General features: G+C 46.7%; 1 protein-coding gene across 1 annotated transcript in view; it reads left to right on the top strand.

The window, feature by feature from the left end:
- The window catches only part of GDPD5 (glycerophosphodiester phosphodiesterase domain containing 5), a 173,434-nt gene that overhangs the window by 42,109 nt on the left and 106,782 nt on the right, over positions 1 to 24,543 (top strand). The window contains exon 2 of the mRNA XM_078156921.1: positions 21,270 to 21,426. The gene's annotated coding sequence lies outside the window, so the exon portion shown is untranslated. The remainder of the gene's footprint in view (positions 1 to 21,269; positions 21,427 to 24,543) is intronic.

Raw genomic sequence — 24,543 nt, 5'->3', positions numbered from 1 at the left:
AGCCCCAAGCTCCACAGGAAACAGCAACCATAAAAGTTTTGGAATCACAAGGACATAAATTTTGAATTCCAACTACCATTCAATTGCTCTGTGACCCTGGGAGAAGGGGAAAGGGAAGGGAAGGGAACAAACATTTATGAGGCACCTACTACGTGCCAGGCACTGTACCAGGTAGGTGCTTCACAAACGTTATCTCATTCGGTCCTCACAACCACCCTGGGAGGTAGGTGCTGTTATTATCCCCATTTTACAGTTGAGGAAAATAAGGCAAATGGAAATTAAATGACTTGTGCAGGGTCACACAGCTCAAAAGTGGCTGAGGTCAGAAGTGTCAAATCTAGATTTGAACTCAGATTCCCGGCCCAGACCTTTATCTGCCTTGGACAAATTACTTCTATCTGGACCTCTGTTTCCTTATCTGTAAATTGAGTGGATTGGACTAGGTCACCTCTAAATTCCTTTCCAGCTCTGAGGCATGTTGTGTTATCTTGGGGAATGTGTCAAGGCACTGAACTCTCACCTCCCCTTTGGTCCAGCTGGGGAGACAGGCTTAGGACACATGAGATAGTCAAGGAGCAGTAAACAGCCATATCTTATCAAGTGCTAATGGGGGAGTGCAGGCTAGGCTGGCCAGAGGAGCCTTGAGACTACAGAGGTCATTCAAGGTCAGGCTGGATTAGGAGACCTAGTCCTCTGGCCTCAGCTGTTCCTCTAACTTGCTGTCTGTCTTCGGGTAAGTCACTTAAACTCTCTGCGACCAGTTTTCCTAGCTGTAAAATGACAGAGTTGGATCAGATAATCTCCAAAAGCCCCTTTTTGCTCCTAATATAAGATCCCTTCTGAATCTGAGACTCTGTAGTCTAATTGGGAAAGTGGGGAGGGGAGGTGCCCTCCTATGTAGTGCCTATTATGTACCAGACTCCGTGATAAATAATTATAAATATTATCTCATTTGGTCCTCACAACAACCTTGGGAGGTAGGTGCTATTATTAATCCCCATTTTATGGATGAGGAAACTGAGGCAGACAGCAGTGGAGTGATTTGCTCTGGGTCGCACAGCTTGTCAGTGTCTGAGTCTGGATTTGAACTTGGGACTTCCCGACCTGACTGTAGGCCCGGTGCTCTATCCACTGCATTGCTAATCTGGGTCTTAGGCAGTGTGGTACAGTGGAAAGAACTCTGGAGAAATCACCCTTGGCCTTTGATCCCACCTTATCTGTGAGGAGCTTGGTCAGATCACTTCATCTCTGTTTCCTTGTATTAAAGGAGGGGATTGGTGCTGAGAAGGCTGAGGCTGTGAATCTCTTTGCCCTCTGGAGTTCTGCCTGCGGTGGGCTAAGCTGTTCCTTTTTCCCAGCCTGAGTCTGGCATCAATATAATGAATTTCCAGAATTGGGTTTGCCTAAGTTGAGGAGCAGGCGAGAAGGGCCAAGGCTGGAAACTGAGCAAGTCAAAGCTCTCTTGCTGATCGATAGTGGCATCAGGCCTGTGAATGATTCCTGCCCTTCCAGCCGGAACCAGGTAGGGAGACCCAGTGTCAGAAAAAAAGAGGAGGGCAGGGGGTTGGACCAGATGGCCTCCAAGGCCCTTCTAGCTCTCGATCCCTGAGTCCATAATCTTAGGCAGAATTTATATAAGTAGGAAGGTAAGAGATAGCGCATTCTAGGTCCAAGGAGCATCATGAGCAAATAAGAACGTGATAGAAAGGCAACCATGTGTTAGTTATCACAGCAGGGAACAGAGAAGGGTAGCTAGCCATCAGGAACCTCATGGGCCATCTGGTCTAGGCTTCTTAGCCTGGGATGGGGGGGGGCAGGGGATGGTGTATGAACAAGGATGGGGGAAAAAATTTACATTATCTTTACTTACCTATCACTGAAATCTTGTATTTTCTTCAGTTATTTAAAAACATGATTCTGGGGGCCAGTGATACAGAAGGAAAGCTAATTGTCCACCAGCAAATGAGAGAGGACCAGGGACTTGCTCACTGTGATATAGTAAGTAGCAGAACCGAGCCTTGAACCTACGTCTCCTGACTCTCCACTGGGGGCATTTTCCACCATTCCTAGAGGACTTGAGGACTCTTTGCTTTTCCAGAGCTGCCCGCTACAAAAAGACAACTACCCCTGGGAAGGAGGATAAGTGGGGGAAACTGGGAAGCCGTTAGCTTATCAGTCATGAGCACATTGGGGTGGGGGTAAGGGTAGAGGGTGCTCAGACAGTCACCTGATAATAACACACGTATCTGTAGGGCTTTTGAAGGTTTATTATATAGCACTCTTCGCACTGGTCCTGTGATGTAGATAGCACATATCATTATCTCCATCTTACAGATCATGATGAGGATAACAACTAGCATTTATATAGAGCTTTAAGGTTTGCGAACTGCCTTACATAGGTTATTTCAGGTCTCAAAAAAGGGAAAGTGACTTGCTCTAGGCCACACAGCCATTTAAGTTGAGCCAAATTCATTCCTCCTCCTCCACCCCCCACCCCAGGACCAGGGTCTGGGATCAAGGCCAGAAGGGAAGGGGGAGCTCTGTAAAAACCAACTTGTGCTGTAACTGAGTAGCATTCAGCCGGGGCTGTTACCGAGAGCGTGGGGCTTCCAGCCTCAGCCAGTTTCAGGATTACTATAATCCCCTTAGCTTTTCTGCCTTGGGAGGGAGCTGGTCCTCTTTTGCCCTTCCCCAGCCTGAATTTGCAGACACTTTAGTTCCCTAGCCTGCCTGTTGTTAGGAGAGAACTGAGAGAGAGAGAGAGAGAGACAGTTTTCTTGGACAGAAAGAAATCTCTGGATCCCTGACACGGGTGGAAGAAGCCCAAGAGACAGACACCAGGCTTCTGGTAGGTGGACCCTTCTTGGTGACTGCTGGACTGATCTAAGGCTGTTTTAAAGGTAATGTGGAGTCAGAGGGAAATGGGGCTACAGATAGAAACCTAGAACAACAGAGATGGGAGGGATCTTGGAACATGGAATGTTAGAGGTGGGAGGGACCTTAGGACTTAGAATAGAGACAGACTGAATCTGTGATTCCTTAGGAGGAAACTGCCTGTACCAATACAGATTGTCCCCTTCTTGGCAATTTACAGTCTTAGAAAGTTGCCTAGATCCCTGAGCGGTGGAAGGACTTGCCCAGGGTTCCATCCCCATCCAGGATGTATGAGAAGCAGGCCCATGGGATGGTCTATCTGTTTCCCAGCAGGTAGTTGTGCCGGAGATCTCCAGAACCCCCTGGAGCTAAATACAGTTTGAAGCTACTAAGAATAGGAAAGCTTTTTGAGACTTAAGTACCAGACTGATTTTATCAGACATCGTCAGCCCTGTCTCGTGGGATCTTATTAACTCAGATTAGTGGAAGGCCTGAAATCTCCCATCAAAACCAGGCTGTGGAGCAGGCCAAGGGGAAGGAGTATGAAATGTGGTACACAGGACCTGGTCGGAAAATGTGTGTAGAGGATGGAGGAGGAGGAAAAGGAGATCTCTCTAGAGCCGTCCGTTAGAGAGCTCTTTTTGGTTTCTAGGTCTATGTATATATGTATTACATGTAAGCATGGTGTTGTTGCATTTTGCTTCCCAAGCAACAACGCTCTCACTGGGTTGCATCAGAGACTTAACTTTACTCATGTCCTTCCTGAGGGAAAATCACTATCACCAAAAAAAAAAAAGGGCGGGGAAGAGGGATGAAAATCTCAGTATTTAAACATAAAGTAATAAATTGATTTAAAAGGAAGGTTATAGTCCCCCTGCCAGAGAGACTGTTGTGACTCCTCCTGGAGGTCCGTCTCATCAGGACGTGAGGTCCCCGTTATTGAGGTGCAGCCTGAATATTTATAGCTGACATTTCCCTAAGGCTTTAAATTCACGATGCATTTTCTTCCTAATAATGCCATCCTGTGAGATATGAAGAAAGGAAAAAATAAAGGGGAGAAAGCATTTATTAAGCACCTACTATGTGCCAGGACTGTGTTAAGCACTTTGCAAATATCTCATTTTATCCACCCAACAAATCTGGGAGGTAGATGATGTTATTATCCCCATTTTACAGTGGAGGAAACTGAGGTGGACAGGAGTTAGGTGATTGCCAAGGGTCACATAGGTAGTAAATGTCTAAGGCTGGATTTGCATTTAGGTCTTTGTGATGCCAGACCCTGTGCTCTGTTTAGTGCACAACCCAGCTGCCCCTATACTTATAACTTCAAATAGTGTAAATTGAAATACGTGTGATCACTTCAGGGGATTCATTATTCTCACTAATTGGGACCTAGCTGTGTTATCTTATTTGATCCTTACAACAGCCCTGCGAGGTAGATGCTGTTATTCTCCCCATTTTACAGATGAGGAAGCTTCGGCAGACGGTGGTTAAGTGACTTACCTAGGGTCACACAGCTAAGAAGTATCTGAGGCCACATTGGAACTCAGGTCTTCTGACTCTGGGCTCAACCCATTATCTTCTGTGCCACCAGCTGCCTAATAGAGAATGTAAAAATGATTCTCGTTGTAGAGATGAGCAACGTGAGTCAGTGACTTGCCTGTGGTTCCACAGTGGTGAAGTCAGGATTCAAACCCAGGCCCTCTGACTCCAAGAATCCTTCTAGCACTCCAGACCTGTTGAGGATGTTGTCCACTCTTTAGTTGTACTTAGTCAACTAAGAAGTTGGCTTCTTAGCACCATTTTAAGGACAGCAGTACAAAAAAGCTCACATGTTGGATCCATAGAGGCAAGAGTGTAGGGGAAGATGACGTGAACTTGTTGACGGGAGGGTGCCTTTTGGGGGTCTGAGAGTTACAGCTTTCCCCCCATCCATTCATTGAGTCCTAGGCCAATCAGGTGTTGGTTTTGAAAGGGATTAGAGAGAACAAATATCAGAGCTGGAAAGGACCTTAGAACAGAGAATGTCAAGAGTTAAGAGAGATCTTAGAAGACAGAATGTCAGAGCTGGGAGGAGCCTTAGGAGCTCACAGCTGAAAGGGGCTGTCATCTTGTCCAACACCGAACCTGACAGAACCTGCGCTAGATAGAGCATATATATTTTTATTGTTGGAGAAGAACAGAAGGTTGGAGCCTGGTGTACTCAGCTTACATGCTGTTGGTCCCAGTGTAGACTGGGAAGCTGCCAGCTGACTTCTGGGAACAATTACCCTTTTCTTTCTTGCTTGTCCGCATCTACTCTCTAGCCCTGTTCTTTGTGAAACTCAATTAGACTTCTCATACTTCTCCCTCAACCTACCTTCCCCTCCCCACATGGGAAATGAGACCTCTACCGTGGGAAGAAGGCAGCTGGAGTTTGGACCCAGACATACCGTTCATATCAGTCTGGCTTCCTGGGGACAAGGTGGATTCTGGGGCCCTATTTCCAGTATGATCAAGGCCTCCAGTCAGAATTTTAGAATGTTAGAGCTATAAGGAACCATAGAATTTGCGAAGACCTTTAGAACATAGAATATCAGAGCTGGAAGCAGTCTTAGAGATCCTCTCTCTGACTCCTTCACTTTATGGGTGAGGGAACTAAGTCCTGGAGAGGGACTTCAAAATATCAGAGCAAACTGGTGAGAGAGCCAGGACAGAAATTGTAAATCAGAGGAGTCTGCTATGCAGTGTTTCGATATGTCCTCTGTAACAGGGAAGTTGGGGGTAGAAAAGGAGGAAATTCAGTAAGAAACCTTGGCAAAGAAGGTGTGGAAATGTGGGGAAAGTATAGGATCAAGATTTAGAACTGGAGGGTATCTTACAGGAAACTGAGGCCCAAGGAGGTCAAGGGACTTGCCCAGGATCACACAGGGAGTAAGTGTCTAGGAAGAAATTTGAACCCAGGTTTTTCTGACTCTCTATTACCACTCAATGCCTCTCTTGGAGAGTGGTAGCTAACAAAATGTGCAATGTTGAGTGCATTTATTTGCAGTGGTTTGTGGAGGGAAGGGAATCCTGGAGGCTCCCTTGGGACTGGTCTTTAGGTTTTTGTCACTGTGTCTTTGAAAGGATAACTTTACCCTCATTTTGGGGCTCTTGTCTACCTTCTTGCTCTCTACTTCCCACAAACTTACATATCCTAACAGGTCACACCCAGAGCCTGGAAGAAATTAGAGAGTTGGTCCCAAAATAAATAAGATGGCGAGTCTGACAGAAATCAGGCCGAGGCCTGGAAATGATGATTCTCCAGTGGGTTGCCCCTGTTTTGGGGCAGGGAAAGCTTCGGCTTGGGGTTTCTTTTCTTTTGCTTTTAACAATGGGTTGGCATCTTACTAACTCTCTGGTTCTTTGATTGGGATGCTAGGGGCAGGGGTGGGGAGGGGGGCGTGGAGATGGAGTAAGAAGGTGGAAAGAGGGTATTGGAGCATCTGGTCTGATCTGACTAGGCTGCCTCATTTGGTATAGTAGAAAAGAACATTGGGCTCTGAGTCAGGGGAGCTGCGGTTGAGTTCAAGTGCTGCCTCTCGTATTCACAAGACCAAGTTATTTGACTTTTCCTAAGCCTCAGTGGCCTCACCTGTAAAATAGGGAGGATGCTTTGGAAACCCTAAAGTATTGTATAGACAGGAGTAATTATTGTTATCTCCCACTACTCTCTCCCCATGAATACTCTCCCCAATTTCCAGTACAACAGAGGCAACACTGCCTCTGAGAAGCCTTCTCTGCTTCTCCCAGCCCACAATGAATTCCCACGTCTCTGAGGGCTCATTTCACAATCTGCCTGGCATTGTGGTCATTTGTGTCTATATCTCGTTTCCATGGTCTCTCCTGCTGAGACTGTGAGCTTTCCAGGGGTCAAGGGCCAGTTCATCTTTATCTCTGTATCTCTCCTAGTGTTGAACATGAGGTGTACTCAGTAAATGTTTGTTCCAAGAATGAAATGATTCCCAAAGAATCCCAAGGTTGAAGGAAAACAGAGATCATCTGGTGAATCATGGGGTTCAGGGGACTCGGGGCCTGGGTTCAAAGATGAGCCCTGCCATTTACCCCAGCTGTGAGCTGGGTTAGGCCCATTCCCATGGCATCCCAGTGTGTCTGTCCAGTGTATGCCCTGGATTACTTTCCCAGGATCAGGCAGACCGTGTCTGCCCCCTCAGAGTTCCAGGGTAGCCTGGGGGCTTTGTCAGTGTCTCTTTTGCCTGCCCTTGACATAAGCCCCACTGATTGTGTTCCTTCATTTTCAGGATGCAGGCACTTCAGGTCCATTTAGCCACTTAACATATTGGCTTTTTCAAAGATATAGCAAGAACAAAGGCATAAATATTTCCCTCAATGTGCTCCTCCATAGCATTGGTCCCACTAGCTATTTGGCACAGTAGAGAGAGCACCGGGCTGAGAGTTAGGAAGATCTAAGTACAAATCCAGACTGAGTCACTTACTAGCTGTGTGACCCAGGCAAGTCACTTTACCTCTTTCTGCCTCAGTTTCCTCAACTGTAAAATGGGAATGATAATAATAGTACCTACCTTTCAGGGTTGTTGTGAAGATGAAATGAGAGGCACTTAATAAATCCCTTCCCTTCTTCCTTTCCTCCCTCCTTCCCTTCCTTCCTCCTTCCCTTCTCACTTCCAAAGCTGATGCTAGGTAACTTCACTGGGCTGGAAACCTGCTCCTTGGGACATCAGTACTGGGCTCTCTGTAACACCCAGCCTGGGCTCAGTCTCCCTACTTTTTGAAACTCTCAGGGTCAGAGACCCCATGAGTGACAGAATCTCTGAGATCCTTCAAAAGCAAATGTAGCAATGAGCAAGGGAGTGGAAGCAGAGCCTCCTGGCCACCATATGGCTATCTGGCCGGAACCAGTTACAGAAAGTCCATTTGTGCCCAGTAGAGTCTCTCCAAGGCACTTCTCTGAGATGTCGTCATGAAGCTGCTACCTACCTGACTGTCCTGCCCATGGAAAAGTCATGTCTGTCAAGCAGGCTGATCGTGATTGCACATGTACCAGACCCCCATTTCACCAGATTCTTACACCTTCTGATTAGGGATCCAGGTGTTTTACAAAATGCCCATCCAGCCTTTGCAGCTGGGCTGGAGGAAGCCACATACTGGTGTCCTAGGATGACCTGCAGTGGGGTTAATGGGGAAGGAAAGATCCAGGTGTCTGAGATGGTTTGCCCTGAGTTCATTTCCAGGTGCTTTGTGTACAGTTTTGGACAATGCAGACCTAATTCCCCTTTTCTATTCCTCCACTCAAGGAATCAGGTTCTGCTCTTCCTGGACCTTGTTCCTTCTCTCAGATTCCATATCCTGCTCCCACCCCCCAATACTGCCTGAGAGACTGAGAGTTGGTTTTGACTAAGTCAAGACTAGAAAGTCCTAGAGTGAGGAGGGAGCTTTTGGGGACCATTGGCTCCTCAGAGGGAAAGGGTCCATGGGTCAGCAGTCTTAGAACATTAGAACTTAGAATGCCAGGGCTGGAAAGGGCCTTATTCTTCAAGTCAAGAAGGATTTGCTGAATACCTACCATGTAAAGATGTGCAGGAATACAAACTTAAGAGCCTGCCCTGTTCTGAGGGAGTTATAATGTAATGGAGGACAGGAACACAAGAGACAACGCCATGAGATAAGAGGAGAGATTTAGACAATGTTCTGTGTGAATGGGAAGGACAAGGCCACTTTTACCTGGGGACATCAGGGAAGGCTTCATGGAGGAGGTCCAGCCTGAGCTGGACTTTGAAGAAAGGAAGCAATTGCAGCAGATAGAAAGAAAGGGAATGAGGTGATGGGTCAAATCTAGACATGAGGGAGCACCATTAGCAAAGGCCAGAAAAAAAGGCAAGTGCAGCACAAGATTGGGGGCATGGAGAGTGATGCAGGTTGAGGTCCAACCAAGAGTGCAGTGGGAAAAAGGCAGGCTTTGGAGTCAGGTACTCAGGAAGCAGATGTCTTCCAGTGAAGACTAATGACCCTTTGGATAGGCTGTAGAGGGGACTCTTGTTCAAGGTTATGACAGATGTGATGGCCTGTGAGTTTTGTGATTCTCTGATGTAGAAGGAGCAATCAGAGAAGTAGGAGGAGAGTCATGACAGACTAGGATTATGGAAGCCAAGGGGAGAGAGGGTATGAAAATAGGTTAGAGTGATTGCTCAGTGTCCAATGCTGCAGAAAGGCCAAGGTGGAGGAGGCCTGAAAAAAAATCCATGGGATTTAGTGATAATGACATTAGTAGAGACAGCTGTGGACTGATGGGATTGGAAGCCATATTGCAAGCAAGAATTGAGAAGTGAGTAAATAAGTAAGTAGTGAGGAAATGAAGGCAGTGAGTGTAGACCAGGGGTGAGGAACCTGTGGCCTTCTAGGTCATCGAGTGCGGCCTTTTGATTGAGTCCAAGTTTTACAGAACAAATCCTTTTATTAAGAAGATTTGTTCTGTGAAGTTTGGATTCAGCCAGAGAGCCACACTTGAGGACCTAGAGGGCCACATGTGTCCTGGAGGCCACAGGTTCCCCACCCCTGGGGTAGACTCTTCTCTTTTGATAGAGTAGCAATGAAGGGAAAGAGAGAGAGGACAATAATTAGATGGGATGACAAGGTGAAGAAAGAAGGTTTTTAGGCTCAAGGAGACCTGATCATACCTCTAGCTGCGGGGAGGGAACGATTGGAGAGAGATGGTTTGAAGATGCCTGAGAGAACAGGGAATGATTAAGGGAGCCAGGTCATCAAGGAACTAGAAGGGGGTATGGGTCATGATTGGCTTTGGCATGAAGGGTCACCCTTAATGGGACCAGGCAGGAAGGAGGAGATGGATGAGTCAGGATGCTGAGAAGATGTCAGGAGCAGAGCAAGGAGGAATTCACATTAGCTGGCCTCAAGAGTCTCAGTAAAGGAGGAATTGAGGTTATCTGCTAGGGCTGGGGGTAGGCAGAAGGGAGGAGGGCATGCTTTTCTCTTCCCGCTGTACTTTGGTTTTTTGTTTTTTTTTTTTTAATTTTTTAAAAATTTATTTTGAATTATCAACATCACTTCCATAAGCTTTTGAGTTTAAAATTTTTCTCTTCCTTCCTCCCCACCTCCTCCCCAAGATGGTGTGCAATCTGATATAGGCTATACATATATATTCCTATTAAACATATTTTCACATTAGTGATGTTGTAAGTAAGAATTAGAACCAATAGGAGGAAACACCAGAAAGAAGAAGCAACACACAACAAAAGGAAAAAAAATGAAATAGTATGTCTTGATCTGCATTCAAACTCCATATTCTTTCTTCTTTGTGGATAGCATTTTCCATCACGAGGCCTTTGGAGATATCTTAGATCCTTGTATTGCTGAGAAGCATTTATGATTTTTTGAAATATAGTATGTATTCCTTTCTCTCTTTTTTTGGTCATGATTTTCAGGGAGCTTGAGTCTGATACTTAAATTCTCTTTCCTTGACTTCTTTCCATATTAGTTTTTAATAATTGATACTTTATATATTTTCTTACTTTTTTCCTTCTAATTTTTGGATTTTATTCTAATATATTTTTTTAAATTTTATTAATTTATTTTGATTTATCAACAATCACTTCTATATGCTTTTGAGTTGAAAATTTTTCTCCCCCTTCCTCCTCCCCACCCTCCCCAAGACGGTACACAATCTGATACAGGCTTTACATTTATATACCCATTAAACATATTTTTACATTAGTGAAGTTGTAAGTAAAAATTAAAACCAATAGGAGGAGGAAAGATGAAATAAAACTCAACAGAAGGTAAAAATAAGTGATAGCGATTTGACTTCCATAGTTCTTTCTTTGGATGTGGATAGCATTTTCCATCCCGAGGTCCCTCTGTACTTTGTCAGTGAACATTTGAGCTTAGAGATCAGCTAGTTCGACCCCTTTATTTTATAGAGGAGGAAATGACTTTTTGGAGGATATATAGTGAGTTAGGGATAGACCCACTACCCAAGATCTCAGATTTCCTGTTCCATGGAGGAGGCTGGTATATACAGAGAGGGGAAAGAGAAGCAAAGACCCAAGGGACAGGACCCAAAAGCTGTTTTACTGAGAAAAGGAGAGGGTTGGGCTAGTGTCTGTCTGTGTCAGTTGCGGGGGAGCAGGGAGTCAGGCTGAAGTACTCCTATTCTTCCCCCAAAGCAGGAGGTCTAAAGAGCCCAGGCTGTGGACTCTCCCCTGCTTCCTTCCAATCCCTTCTCCCCTCCCCTTCCCAGAGAATAGTTTTGAAGGAAGGAATGACTTCCTATGCCAAGGAAGTCCAGTACTAGCCTTGGGTTCTGGAGAAAGCCTCCTTTGGTCAGGTCTGCTGACTCGGCTCTCTCCTTTCCTCTCTCTGATCCATTAGTTTAGGGATCACTGTTCAGGAAGGAATAATATGCCAGAGAGAGAGAGAGTGTGTGTGTGTGTGTGTGTGTGTGTGTGTGTGTGTTGAGTTTGGGGGAGAGGGATGTCTGTTTGATAGTCTCTGGGTAAATGTTAAGGATGGGGAGTTTAGTTTGGCCACAATCCAGCCTGTACCTACACTGTGGACTTAGCTTGGAGGGGGGGCGGGCAGAAGAAAGGCCTCTGACTGCCTTTAGAGGACCCCCCAGTAAGAGAGCAGGGACAGCAGGAATGCCTCATCTAAGACGGAGACGTCCCTACACTCCAGGATCCTTTGGCTTCCGGGAGAACCCTAGCCCTTACCCTTAACGGGCACCATTTCTGGGTGGGGAGACAACTCCATACCACAGGCAGCCCCCTGTTTTGGGTGGCAGGCATGGTTCCCACCAAAAAGAGGCTAGCAGTCACACAGAACCAATCCTGTCTGTCGGTAAATTTCTTGGGGAAGGTGCATCTCATTGAAGGAGAGCAATAATGGTATCACGGAGAGCAAGAGAGAGAAGAGCACGCTGGCAAAAAGGCAAGGGATGGACATAGATCACAACTGAGACGGCATGTTCTGGTGCTGCTCTGGAGGGCGGGCTCCCTGGCTTACACTCCTTACTCGGACACTTAGCTCTCTCTGTGACCTTGGGCAAATGAGTTCCCCTCTCTGGCCCTTAGATTTCATGATAAAAAGAGGAGATTGGACTTCATCTGATGCGTTCCTTTATGGCTATGAATATCTCAGACCTTCTGAGGCAGGTATGCCCTGAGCTCAGCCAGTGTTTGGGGGTAGTCACCCCACAGAGTGACTCAGTGGATCCTGAGATGCACAGGCTTTAGGCTCTCTGGCCACAAAGCAGAATCAATCGTAAAAGCCTTTTGAGGTCAGTAAATGAAAGGTGCTGTGGGATAGAGAGGGGTGGAGGATCCTATGGTCGACTCTTATTGGACCTAGGGTGGGGGGTAGGGAAGAATCTTCAAAAGTCATCAAGTCCTTTCACCCTTATTCCTAATAGGACCACACCCGGCCCATTGTCCCTGACTGGGCAGCATCACTTCCACTAAGAGGCAGCTCTGTGCAATATGGACTGAGAGCTTTGCCATTTAAAAAACTCCACAGATTGTCCAAGCTGGAAGGGGCCTTAGAACATCCATCTAATGTTACAGCCTTAGATCATAGGATGTCAGAGTGGGGAGAGAACTTGGGGGTATGGGTTGGGAGGGCCTTGGGAACATAGAATTTTGGGAGTGGAGGGAACCTTAAAACCTAGAATTTTGGAGCTGAAAGTCACCTTAGAGCATAGGTTGCAGGGGTGGAGAACCTGCAGCCTCCAGGCCACATGTGGCCCTCTACGTCCTCAAGTGTGGCCCTTTGACTGAATGCAAACTTCACAGAACAAATCCTTTTATTAAGGGGATTTGTTCTATAAAACTTGGACTCAGTCAAAAGGCTGCACCCGAGGACTTTGAAGGCTATATATGGCCTCAAGGCTGCAGGCTTCCCATCCCTGGCATAGCACATCAGAGCTGGGAGAAACTTTAGGTCATAAAATGTCAGAACTTGGAGGGACTTCAGGGCATAGGATGACAGAGCTGAGCGGACCCTGGAAACAGAATTTCAGAGAGCAAAGGGCCTCAAAACAAAACAAAAAAAAGTCAGAGCTAGCAAGGACCTTAAACATAATTTGGTCCCCTCTTTTATTTTACAGGGGTGTAAATTGAGATCTAGAGTCTGAAGTTACTTAACCCAAGATCACACAACTAAGAGGGAACAGAATTGGGAACTGAGCCCAAGGGCCTTAGAACATAGACTGTCAGAGCTGGAGGTGATCTTGGGTCTAAGCCCCTCATAATTCAAATGTGGAAATTGGTATTCAGAGAGAGAGGAAGGATTTGGCCAGTGTCACAGAGGTAGAAGCACTCCGTCTGAAGACTGCCTAGTCTGCTTTGGGAGAGCTTGACTTGGTGAGAAGTTTTTCCTTATATGGGAGCCCAGACAGGCCTCTTGGTAGCTTTGATGCATTGTTCCTGCAGCTGCCCCACTAAGGCCAAGCAGAGTTGGCTTCATCCTTTCCTCACAGGGTGGTTGGACCTCTCACTTTACAGAGGACACCTGAGGCCCAGAACACAGCTTACCCAAAGTGGCGTCCTCATGAGTCAGTGGTGGAGCTGGGATCTCTTGGCTCCTGGACCCAGGGCTGGCTCCAAAGGTCTTTCAGGGCGTGGCTTCTTCTGATGAAATGGTCAGCCCAGCTACATCTGGGCGAAGCGGACCAGAAAGACTGGCTGACTTGGGTTGCTTTCCTGACATGCGGCCAGTTTTATAGCCTAGTGTCTTTGTTTATGTTTGAAGTGTCCGCCAGCTTTCAGAATTAGGGAACCACCCCTGTTCGTGTGGATAGACCAAAACATTCTCCCAAGCCAAAAAGAAAGAATTTGTGGGAATCACTTGCCAGGGTTGCGTAGAAGAAAAGCCCCGGAGCTTCAGTAAGAACCTGGACCAAGGCCAAATCTCTTCCCATATCTGATTGGTCTCAGTTTCCTCCTCTGTAAAATGGAACTAATCATGGACCTTGTTCTCTCACTTATACGGCTATTATGAGAAAAGTATTCTGCTACTCTTAATGCAGGAGAGAAATGGGAGATATTTTCTTTGCCGTTATTTTGGGTTATGTTAGAAGTAGGTACTGGATCTGTGATTTCATTGCTAGAGCTATCTCTTAGATAAGGAGACTCCTTCTGTCTATGCAAATTGGCAGTTCTCTGAGCTGCCTAGGGCAGGAGGTGGGCAAATTATACCCCCAGAGCCAAATCTTAGCTATCCAGCCTGTTTTTTTTTTTACCACCATTAGGCTAAGAATGGTTCTTACGTTTTCAAATAAAGTTGCATTATGTTTAAAAATGTGAATCCTATTTGGCTGACACCACCACCCGCATCCATGTGACTTGTGCAGGGTGTCAGACAGCTAATGTGTGTCAGGAGGGGGACTCAACCTAGGTCTGGCTCTAAAACCAGCTACTCTGTCCACTACTCCTGGCTGCCTGCCAACGCCTGCCTGGATTAGGTTAGGTTGAACCCTTAATGGTTTACTACAAAACGCTGCACAGTTTTTCTCTCTTGATCAGCACAATAGCCCCAAGATGGCCCCTGACCTCCTTTCCCCAAATCTCTGTTTTTCAGTACTTTGGACCCATGACTTCACAATGGTTAGCATTTATATATTGATTTAAGGTTTTTCAAAGCATTTTACGTGTGTTACGTCATTTGAGCCTCACAGCAACCCTGTGAAGAAGGTGCTATTTGTTCTCATTTTATGGATGGTGACATTGAAGCTAAGTGACTCAACCAGGGTCACGCAGCTATTAGATGTTTGAGGTAAGATTTGAACTCGGATGTTCCTGTCTCCTAGGTCCAGCGCTCTCTCCTCTACGTCTACGTCGTCTTCACGCCCTCTAACTCATCAATGTGGGTATTTTTCCTACCTGGACAGATCCCAGCCCTTTCAAACCTCCTCCTCTGGCTTGTATGGGTAATGTAGTGCTAAGAGAAAGGCTTTGGTTTCTTCATCCAGAAAGTGGGGATCACAACATTTCCTTTCCTCACAAGGGTTGTTCTGAGGACCAGGTGAGATCCTGATGACAGAACATAGAACTACCCCATCCTTGGGTAGTGGTTGTGAGGGTCAAGTGAGTGCTTTGCACAGGGTACCACACAAATGATGGCAGTTACTTCTGTTGCCATGTCTTCCTCTGATGCTTTGAGCATTGGGTGTCCCAGAAGTTGGAGTACATTTTTAAGCCTGAATATCTTTCGTGAGTGCTTGTGCCATGCTTGGGCTGCCCCTCAGTTATCCCTTACTCTCATGACATGACCAGATAGAGCCTTTCACTCTTGTGTGTACATGTTATCTCCCCCGTTAGACTGTGAGCTCCTTGAGGGCAGGGGCTTTTTTTTTTTGCCTTTCTTTGTATCTCCATTGCCCAGCACAGTGCCTGGCACATAGTAGGAGCCCAATGAATGATTGTTGATTGATTGTCTTTGATGACGTCATTTGCACCACTTCCCAAGAGGAAGTTGTCATTGGTGACCTGCTACAGCCTGTATATGCCCACCATGTGTCTCTCCATTGCCCTTTGGGTCAATCAGCAAATTTTTATTAAATGCCTACTATGTGCCAATCACTGTGCTAAGCTCTGGAGATATAAACATGGAGATCTGTGATCTCAAGTTGCTTAACAATCTAATGGGGAAGACAGGACACAGAAAGAAGGTGAAAAAGGTGGGAGAGAGAGGAAGGGAAGAGAACCAGAGTGTGCAGCCAGATGGGAGATGAAAAGCCAGGTGGTTACCCTCCTTGAATGGCACTTTGGGGAAGAGCTCTCCATTCCCCCTTCCATTTAGAGGGGTCCCAGGAGCGGAGCTTATTGATGAAGTGAGAGGACCATGGCTAAAGTGGCCCTGTAGGATGCTGAGGTGCCCTGGGGTGTGTTAGAGAATGCCAGAGGAGTGCAGCCAGATGCAGGTTCTGTAATCAATCAGATGAGACCATGTCTGTAAACCACCTGGCTAAACTTTCAAGGGCTGCACATTCTTAGTCTTATTAAGGTGGTGGCTCCTGATTCACAGCCCATGGATGGTCCCAGTGTCCGAGTTGGGCCCTTAGAGATCGCTGACCCAACCTTGGTGTCACCAAAATCCTCTTTGACAACATGAGAAGTTGCATCCAGCATCTTCTTGGAGACCTCCAGGGATAGAAAACCCACCATCTCCCAAGTCGGCCTCATCTATTTTTGGATGGCTCCAGTAGTTAGGAAGCTTTTCCTTACCTGGAGCCCCAAATCTGCCTCTGCAGTTTCTACCTGTTGCTTCTAGTTCTGGAACCAAAAAAGCTAACCCTTTGTTCAAAATACAGCCCTTCAAATACTCCGAAAACAGGCATTACCCCCCACTCTCACCCCCACAGTGTTTCTTCAAAAGTAGCATCCCCAGTCTCTTCAACTGTTTCTGATGATCCCCGGCCCTTTCACCATCCTCGTGGTTTCCTCAGGATATCCTTCCATTTGTCCGTGCCCTTCCTAAAACACCAGAATGGAGCCCGATATTCCAGTTGTGGGCTTATCAGGTAGGAAGACAGTGGGACTGTAGTAGGTATTTTGCCATCCCCTGCTCACGCCCTTTGCTTCTCAATACAACCTTAGTTCTGCATTAACTTTTTTTTTTTGAGTGATGAGAGCTCAACAAGGAAATAAGGTTAAATTCTGGGTCTCAAAAATATCTAGCAAAGAAAACATCTTGAGAAGTCTTCTCCTATCCAGGTAGCTGATGCCCCATTGGGACTGAGGCTCCCGCAGACTTAGACCATACCTTCCTTTGCTGAATGGTTGTGCAGTGATGCTCGTCAGCTCCAGGAGTGGCAGCTGAACAGAGTACTGGGCCTGGAGAGAAGACCAAATTCAGCCTCAGACACTGTGTGACCTAGGCCATGGCACTTCACCTTTGTCTGCCACACTTTCCTCATCTGTAAAATGGGGATAATAATAGCACCTACCTCCCAGGATTGTTGTAAGAATCAAGTGAGAGGATATTTAATAATAGCAAATATTTACTTGGTGCTTACCATGTTCCAGATACTGTGATACACACTTCACAATTATTTGTAAAGATTGCTTAATGCAGTGCCAGGCACACAGTGTTCAGTTGTCTTCAGTCATTTTTCAGTCATGTCTGACTCTCTGTGACCTCATGTGGGGTTTTCTTGGCAGAGATACTGGAGTGGTTGGCCATTTCTTTCTTCAGCTCATTTTACAGATGAGGAAACTGAGGCAAACAGGGTTAAGTGACTTACCCAGAGTCACACAGCTAGTACGTGTTTAGGGTCAGATATGAACTCAGGAAGATGAGTTTTCCTGACCCCAGGACAAGTGCTCTATCCACTGTGCCACCTAGCTGCCCTGACTGGCACATAATAGGTATTGCATAAATGTTTACTCCCTTCCCGACTTCCCCTCCAGGAGGTATGGGGTGGTATATTGTTGGGGATTATCTAGTCCATTTGACAAATGGGGACATTGAAGCCCAAAGGTACTGAGTGATTTATACATCTACGCAGTGAGTTAGTGTCAAAGTTATGACTTGAGTCCATTTCTCCCAATTCCTGATGCAGTGCACTTAGCATCACACCCTATTTCCTTTCTGTAGTGGATAATGAGCTGGCCTTCAAGCCAGAAAGACCTGGGTTCAAGTCCTGCCTCTGATACATACTGGTTGTGCGACCCTTAATTCTTAGTGCCCAGGCAACTCTCTTAAGACTATAAATGCCAACCTGCATTGGTAGAGGGACTGCCCTCACCTGGGAGTTCCTTACACTAATGAAATCTTGGGTCTGGTCTGCAAAGAAAGGAAGTGACTAATATGTGAAGGAAAATTTGTTTCCAGACCTGACTCCACCATTCACCAGCAGTCTTTGGGAAACCTGTCTCTAAGCTTTATTTTCTGATTCTGTACCAATACAATCACAGGTCCAGACCCCATCCCTATGAAGGAAGCTGAAGAGCAACCATAGAGTGTTGGTTGGAGAGCCCTCCTCTGGGTCAGGAAGGCCTGGTTCAAGTGTCACCTCAGATACATATTGATATTGCCTTGACCCCAGGCTAGTCATTTAACCCTTAGTATTCCAAAGAGTTCTCTAGTTTTTGATAGTAAATTTTATTGTCATCTCTTGTTTTTAAATCACCTAAAATTTTCCCTTATCTCTCCCATCCCTCCTCACAGAGAGCCATCCAATATCAGATTTTTAAGTCTCAGAACTGATTCTGAATTGCAGTGGGTGGTGAGCTCAAGAGGTCCTCACCAGGGGCTCCCTTCAGGAAATCATCTATGTAACTGACAGGTGAAGGATGATCTGGGTTCCAGTGCTGCCATGCACTAGCACTTTCAAAAGCTGGTCACCCTTTCCCTAAGGCTTAGTTCCACTTCTGTAAAAGAGTGGGGGGAGAATAATGATTCTCCCTACCCATGTTGTAAGGTCATTGTGAGGGTCAGATGAGAAAGTGAGTATGAAAAGTACCTCTGGATATGGTAAGATCAGAAGTCTGGCTGGCTCAGGATGCTTTCTTGACAAGTGGTTGGTTTCGGTGGCCTGGTGTCCATCAGCCACATCAGGAGTCACGGTGACTATTGGAGCTTTAGAGATGGAAGACACTTTCAGGAAGATCACTTGGTCCAGTCCTCTCATTTTATAGAGGGAGGAAACTAATCCAGGCAGGTTAAGCGATTTGTATAGGATCACCCAGACAGCAAAGAGACGATACTGTTGTTTTACAGATGGACCTGTCTGTCAGGGAGGGGGAGCCCCTTGGTGAGGCTGGCATCCCATTCTCAGATATCATTGTCCTTCCCTTGACAGGAAGCCAATGATCTCTGGCCAGGCTTAAATATTGGTACACGATTCTTGTATGTCTTCAATCTTCAGGCTCTTCAGAGTGAGTCATTAGTCAGGGCTGGGTTGGGCTGTCCGGTGCCCCAACTCCTCCCTTCAGCTCCTTGGAGTGTTGTACTAAGTTCCAGGTGGGTTTAAGAAGGATATTGGTAAGATGAAGAATATTTAGAGTAGGGCAGCCAAGATGGGGAAGGGCCTTAAGTCTGTGTCATGAGAGAGACAGACAGACGGATAGACAGACAGACAGACAGGAGAGAGAGAGAGAGAGAGAGAGAGAGAGAGAGAGAGAGAGAGAGAGAGAGAGAGAGAGAGAGAGATTGAGAGAGCATGAACCCTGCCCTCTATATGTGTATATGCAAGCAGATACTATCAGGCTTTTCTTTGGAGTGAGGGTTACCCCCTCTCTCCACTAAGCTCCTATACACCTTAGTACAGCTGCCCTCATATAAATTGTATACCCCAGATTTCAGTAGCTCGGTGACATTATCAACATCTACATAAGTAGAATCTTCCAGCAACACTGGTTCTTTGTTCACTACATTCCTTCTCCTGCCTGGGGTGCTCTCTCCCACCATACCTCAACCTCCTTCAGAATTTAGCTTGAGCCCATTCTGCAGGAAGCTTTTCCTAGTCCTCCCCAGCTACTAGTGCTGTCTCCTCTAGGGTTACTGTGGTTACAGTTCGTCTAGATTTTGTACAGGTTGGTTCCCCTAGGAGAACATAAGCTCCTTGAGGACAGGCATGATTTATTTCCCTTTTGTCTTTGAATTCCCAGCACTTAGTTCAGCAGCTGGCACAAAGGGCTTGCTCACTTATAATAAATGCTCATTGATTGACTGCATAGGATTCTACAGTGAGTCAGTAGCAGAGCTAGGCCACGGGTCCTTTGCCTCTTGGGCCGTGGGTCTTCGTGGAACAGATGGGACTGGAGCTGAGCCTCAGTGACAGGGTGAGGCAGAGGCAAGTATCCTTGTAGCCTCACCCGCTGTGCTCTGCACTGACGGCTATTCATGTACCTTTTATACTACCACAGGAGGTGGAAGTGTCAGTAATTGGGCATGAGGATGGGAGATGGGTGTTTGAGGGGAGCAGGGCTATTTCCTGTCTGGTGCTTAAGGCTTCCTCTGGCTGACTCACTGATCCTTAGCTGGGCCCTGCAAGCAGTGAACGTGATCAGGTGGGAGCCAGAGCTCGCCCCTTCTCAGAGGTACTGGTCCCCCTGTTTTCCCAGTAGCACCTGCCTCTGGATCCAGCTGGGCGGCCCAGAAGGCCTGAGAAAAGGCCAAGTTAGGCCTCTGTGTCCGTTTTCCTCTCTTGTTTCTGTCTCTCCCTCTGTCGTTTTCTCTCTGTCTCCCTCTCTCCTCCTTCCTGCCTTGGGGTACCTTTGGCTCTGTGTGCCCATGTGCCTTCTAGAGTCTGGCACATTTCTTCATCTCTGTGTGGCTCTGTCCAGCTCTGTGCTTATCATTCACCCACCTCGGGTATCTCTCTCCATCTCTGTGTCTGTTGTCTGTCTGCTTGTTTCTCAAACATCTCTACAGGCACAGACTCTCCATTGTTGTCTCCCTCCAGCTCTGTTTTGCTGTCCATGCACCCCGAGTGTCTGTCTGCCTCTGGTTATCTGCGTTTCCCATCTCTTTCTGGCCTTGGGTCTGTGGTCCATCTGCCTTTGTGTGTCTTTGCTTCTGGGTTTCCCCCATCCTTGTCCTTTCCTGTTTGTCAGAAGCTTCAAAGGACAAGAGTGATGCTGCACTAGCCCTACAGACAGGGCTTCTGTCCCTCCCCTCAGCCCCCGTGAAGGGCACCTCGCCAGAGGAGCCCCCGTCCTGGGGCTTCGGGGGTCTGGGCTCAGCTCTGCCTCTCTCCTCTTGTGCGTGGGGGTTGGTCGTGGTTCTCATTGCCCTGCTTCATCCTGGCTTGCTGAGAGTGAGGGGGCCAGGAGCTGTCAATGAGTCACCCACATGCTATTCTCTACCGCTAGGCTCTTAGTAATGTAATTGGAGTGTCCCAGTTCTTCCTCTCCCTGCTTCCCTCTGTGCTTCCTCTTCTTCCAATTCCTCTTCCAAACTTTTCCTCCCCTAGTTTCCTTTTCCTGGTTTTTCTCCTCCCTGCCCCCCTTTTTTCCCTCCTCGTCTGGGTACAAGGGCAGCTGGCCAGCCCGAGAAGTGGGTTTCAAACAGCTGGAGAAGGAGACCTGCCTAGGCAGGGGCATAAACATCAGCCTCCCCTCCTGCCCTCGGGCCCTGCACCACTCTCCTAGGGGCGTCTGGAGCATAGCCCTGAATAGCTGGCTAGATACGAGGTGCTAGGGCCCTGAATTCACTGGCCAGCTCCTTGGCTGGATGCTGCATATATTTGTATCTTCTCAGCAGTTGTGTGTGCATGTGCTGTTTGGCATGTGGCTCCGTGTGTCCGGTTTGCAGATTGTTGCCTGTGTGGTGATGCATTTGTGAAGATTTCAGTGCTTTCGTGTTTTCGCCTGCTTGGCTGGGAGCAGGCTATACTTGAATGACCCATGTCTATCTGCCTTCTTGCTCCCCTGCAGTGACATCTGTGAGGTGGCTGTGCCTCCTGCAAAGGAGGTGCCCTTGGGCAGTGGAACTTTGGACAACAGCTGGGACAGGCCTTCGAACTACAGGTCAATTTGAGAGCTGCCTCTGGAGGCCCTCAGCCTTGTTATTCAGGGGCCCTTCTGCATTAAGGTTCGTACGTGGCGGGGAGAGCAGCCACATTCAGTGTGACCCTAGAGAACACAACTAAGGCTAGGGGGGAGGTAGGGTGGAAAGAGACACGGAGGCCGATTTAGTCCAATGTATAGAAAAGCACTGAACGGCAAGTCTTTCATTAATACAAAGAGTCAGCAGCAGAGGTAGTGAGCCCATGGCAGTAAAGATCTGCAAACAGAGATGATAGGCCCTCTTATCAGGAGCCTTAGACCTGCCCCATAGTAGGTGGACCTGGTATGTTTGTGGAATTAAATGGAAGCATCTGAAGGGCTGCTAGGTGAATAGGGATGGGGCTCGTATTGCCTGGTCCCAGTTGACAGAGCTAGGACCAAAATGAGGAGAGTTACAGAGAAGAAGATTAAGGTTCATTATTAAAAAAAACTCAATAAAGGTTAGAGCTGTCGCAATGCTGGAATAGGGTGTATAAGAAGGTAATGAGTTCCCTGTCAGTGCAATTCAGGTGGAGGCCAAATGGAAGACCTCTCAATTGGGATGTTGTAAAGTGGATTCTTGCCCTGGTGTGGGTTGGACTGAATTCCCTTTCAGGTCTAAAAATGTTACTCTGTGGCCTTTGAGTTCCCTTTCATGGCTGATGACATCCTGTGGTTACAGAGGCCTTCTCCTCTGGTAGAAAGAAAATTATATTTGAAGGTGGAAGATCAGCTCTGGCATTTATTGCAACACAGCTTTGTGACCTTGAGTGAGTCAGTCTCTGTAGATTAGAAAAATGGGAGCAGAGAGGATGATGCTAGTGCCTGGGAGTTTTCTTTTCTTTTTTTTAATTGATTTATTTGTGCCAGTGATTTTTCAAAGCATCTCAGTTTCCTCCTTCAAAAGATGAAGGGATTGTTACTTAAACAGCTAGGTGGCTCTGGGGTAGAGTGATGGACCTGAATACAAATCTGGCTTCACACATTTCCTGGCTGTGTGACTCTGGGTAAGTCACTTTACCACTTTCTGCCTCAGTTTCCTCATTTATAAAATGGAAATAGTAACAGCACCTGCCTCTCAGGGTAGTGGTAAGATCAAATGAGATAATATTTGTAAACTGCTTAGCACAGTGCCTGGCATATAGTAGGTGCTTAATAAATGCTTGTTCCCTCCCCACTTCAACTGATTTTGGCAAGCCCCTTCCACCTGTGGCATTCTCTGTCCTAAGGTTCCTTCTTCATCTATCTCTGACATTTGGTGAGTGATGAGATGGTCCATCCAGCCTTCAGATTAATGGCAGGGAAGGGGATTGATGAGGACTGTTTTAGAGATGTGGCCCCTAAACTTCTCTCCTGGGGCTCTAGCCTCAGGCCTTCTGACAGTGTCTACACTTGCTTACAGGTGGAAGGACTCCTGTTTTGGGTCAGAGCGAGTTCTGAGGAGCTGTTCCCATAACTAGTCTCCCTGGGACTGAGATAAGGCAGCTGTGTGTGTGGCTTTGCAAATACACACATAGCAGGAATGCTGTTAACCTTGTGTTGATATATAGCTTTATACTTTTATCTTAGCAGTAGTCCTGTGGGAGAGAGAGTAAGAGGAAGGGAAGAAACTAAGGCCCGGAGACTTAGTAATAGACTTAGTAATAATTTGCATCCCTCTAGCTCTTTGAGATTACAAAATGCTTTTTCCAGCAGCCCTGTGGGGTAGGTAATTTAAGTGCTGTCATTGCCGTTTTACAGACGGGCTGGGGATGCTGAGTTCCAGAGAGATAAGTTGACCTGCTTAAGGTCATCATGCATGAAGGAAGTTGCTAGAGAAAGGATTGGAACTCAGGTCTTGTGACCACGCCCTTTCTGCTGCAGTGTGACACCTTTCTAATTTTATAATCTTAGAGCTTGCAGGAGACTTAAAGAATACTTGGTTCTTGTTTTACAGGAGAGAGCTGGGGAGAACATTTCCTTCTGATCCCACAGAGAACAATTCATAAAACTCCATCTAGAACCCAGTTCTCCCAGCATTTTTTGCAGAGTGCCTGGCATGCCATAGGTGCTTAATTAATGCTTGTTGGCAGATTGAATGTTTTTTTTGGGGGGAAGAGTGTGGGGGTTAGCTTAGTAATTAGGAAAATGCCACAGATGTAATACAGTATACTTGGATTTCAGTAAAGCATTTGACAAAGTCTCTTAACCACATGACTGTGGATCAGATAGCAGGAGTGGGCTAGATACAGCATGATTAGGTGGATTGTGAGCTCCTTGAGGGCAGGGACTGGGTTTGCCTTTTTTTTTGTCTCTTTTTGTGTCCCTAGTACTTAGCACAATACCTGGAATGCAGTGGGCCCTAGGTAAATGTTGGTTAGTTGGTTGATTGGATCCAGATCTAGGTCACTGACCAGTTCTGAAGAGGAATTTTTAATGGGTGGTTGATGTGTTAGAGGGACATCTCTGGTGGGATGCCTTAGGGAGTTTATTGTCAGCCTTGGACTGCTTTTCTAAAATGTCTTTGGCTGTGTTCCTCAAAGGAAATCTTAAAGGTTGAAAGTGGGGGGTGAGGGGTGTGTGTGTGTGTGTGTGTGTGTGTGTGTGTGTGTGTGTGTGTGTGTGATGTGGACAGTGAGGAAGTAACTTACCTAAGGTCACACAGCAAATTATTGGCAGAGTCTCTACTTTTGTATTATTTTGTCCCTATATAAGTACCAGCCCATTGTACTTATGAGCACAAGGTGCTCTTATTAACTCTTTTACAGTTGAGGAAACTGAGGTAGACTTGCCCAGGGCCACACAACTCATATCTCTGAGGCTGGATTTGAACTTGGGTCTTTCATAGTCCAGACCCCTCTGTTGTACCACATAGTTGCCTACTCTGTTCACCTAAATGGACCACCAAAACTGTTTTCTGAGCAAAGAGACTGTTGTTGTTAACTGTTGTTCACTGCTGTTGGTGAGCAGTTCTCGTTTTGGACTGCCCGAACCTTCCTCATTTCTTCCTCCCAAAATAGTGGAAATGAAAGAAAGTGGGGAGGGAGGGGAAAAGTTTTACTAATTAAGAGCTGATTGTACTTGGGAGCCCAGTGTTTTTCTAAGCATTCTGAAAGTGCTAGAGGCTAGGTTGTGGTGGCAGGATGGCTTAATCTTGGTGTGGGGAAGATATGTCTACAAGAAC

This window comes from Phascolarctos cinereus, unplaced genomic scaffold (genome assembly GCF_003287225.1).
Source record: "Phascolarctos cinereus isolate Bilbo 61053 unplaced genomic scaffold, phaCin_HiC Scaffold_726;HRSCAF=1367, whole genome shotgun sequence".
Lineage (NCBI taxonomy): Eukaryota > Metazoa > Chordata > Mammalia > Diprotodontia > Phascolarctidae > Phascolarctos > Phascolarctos cinereus.
The sequence above is the reverse complement of the archived record's forward strand: the minus strand, read 5'-3'. Positions and strand labels throughout refer to the sequence as shown.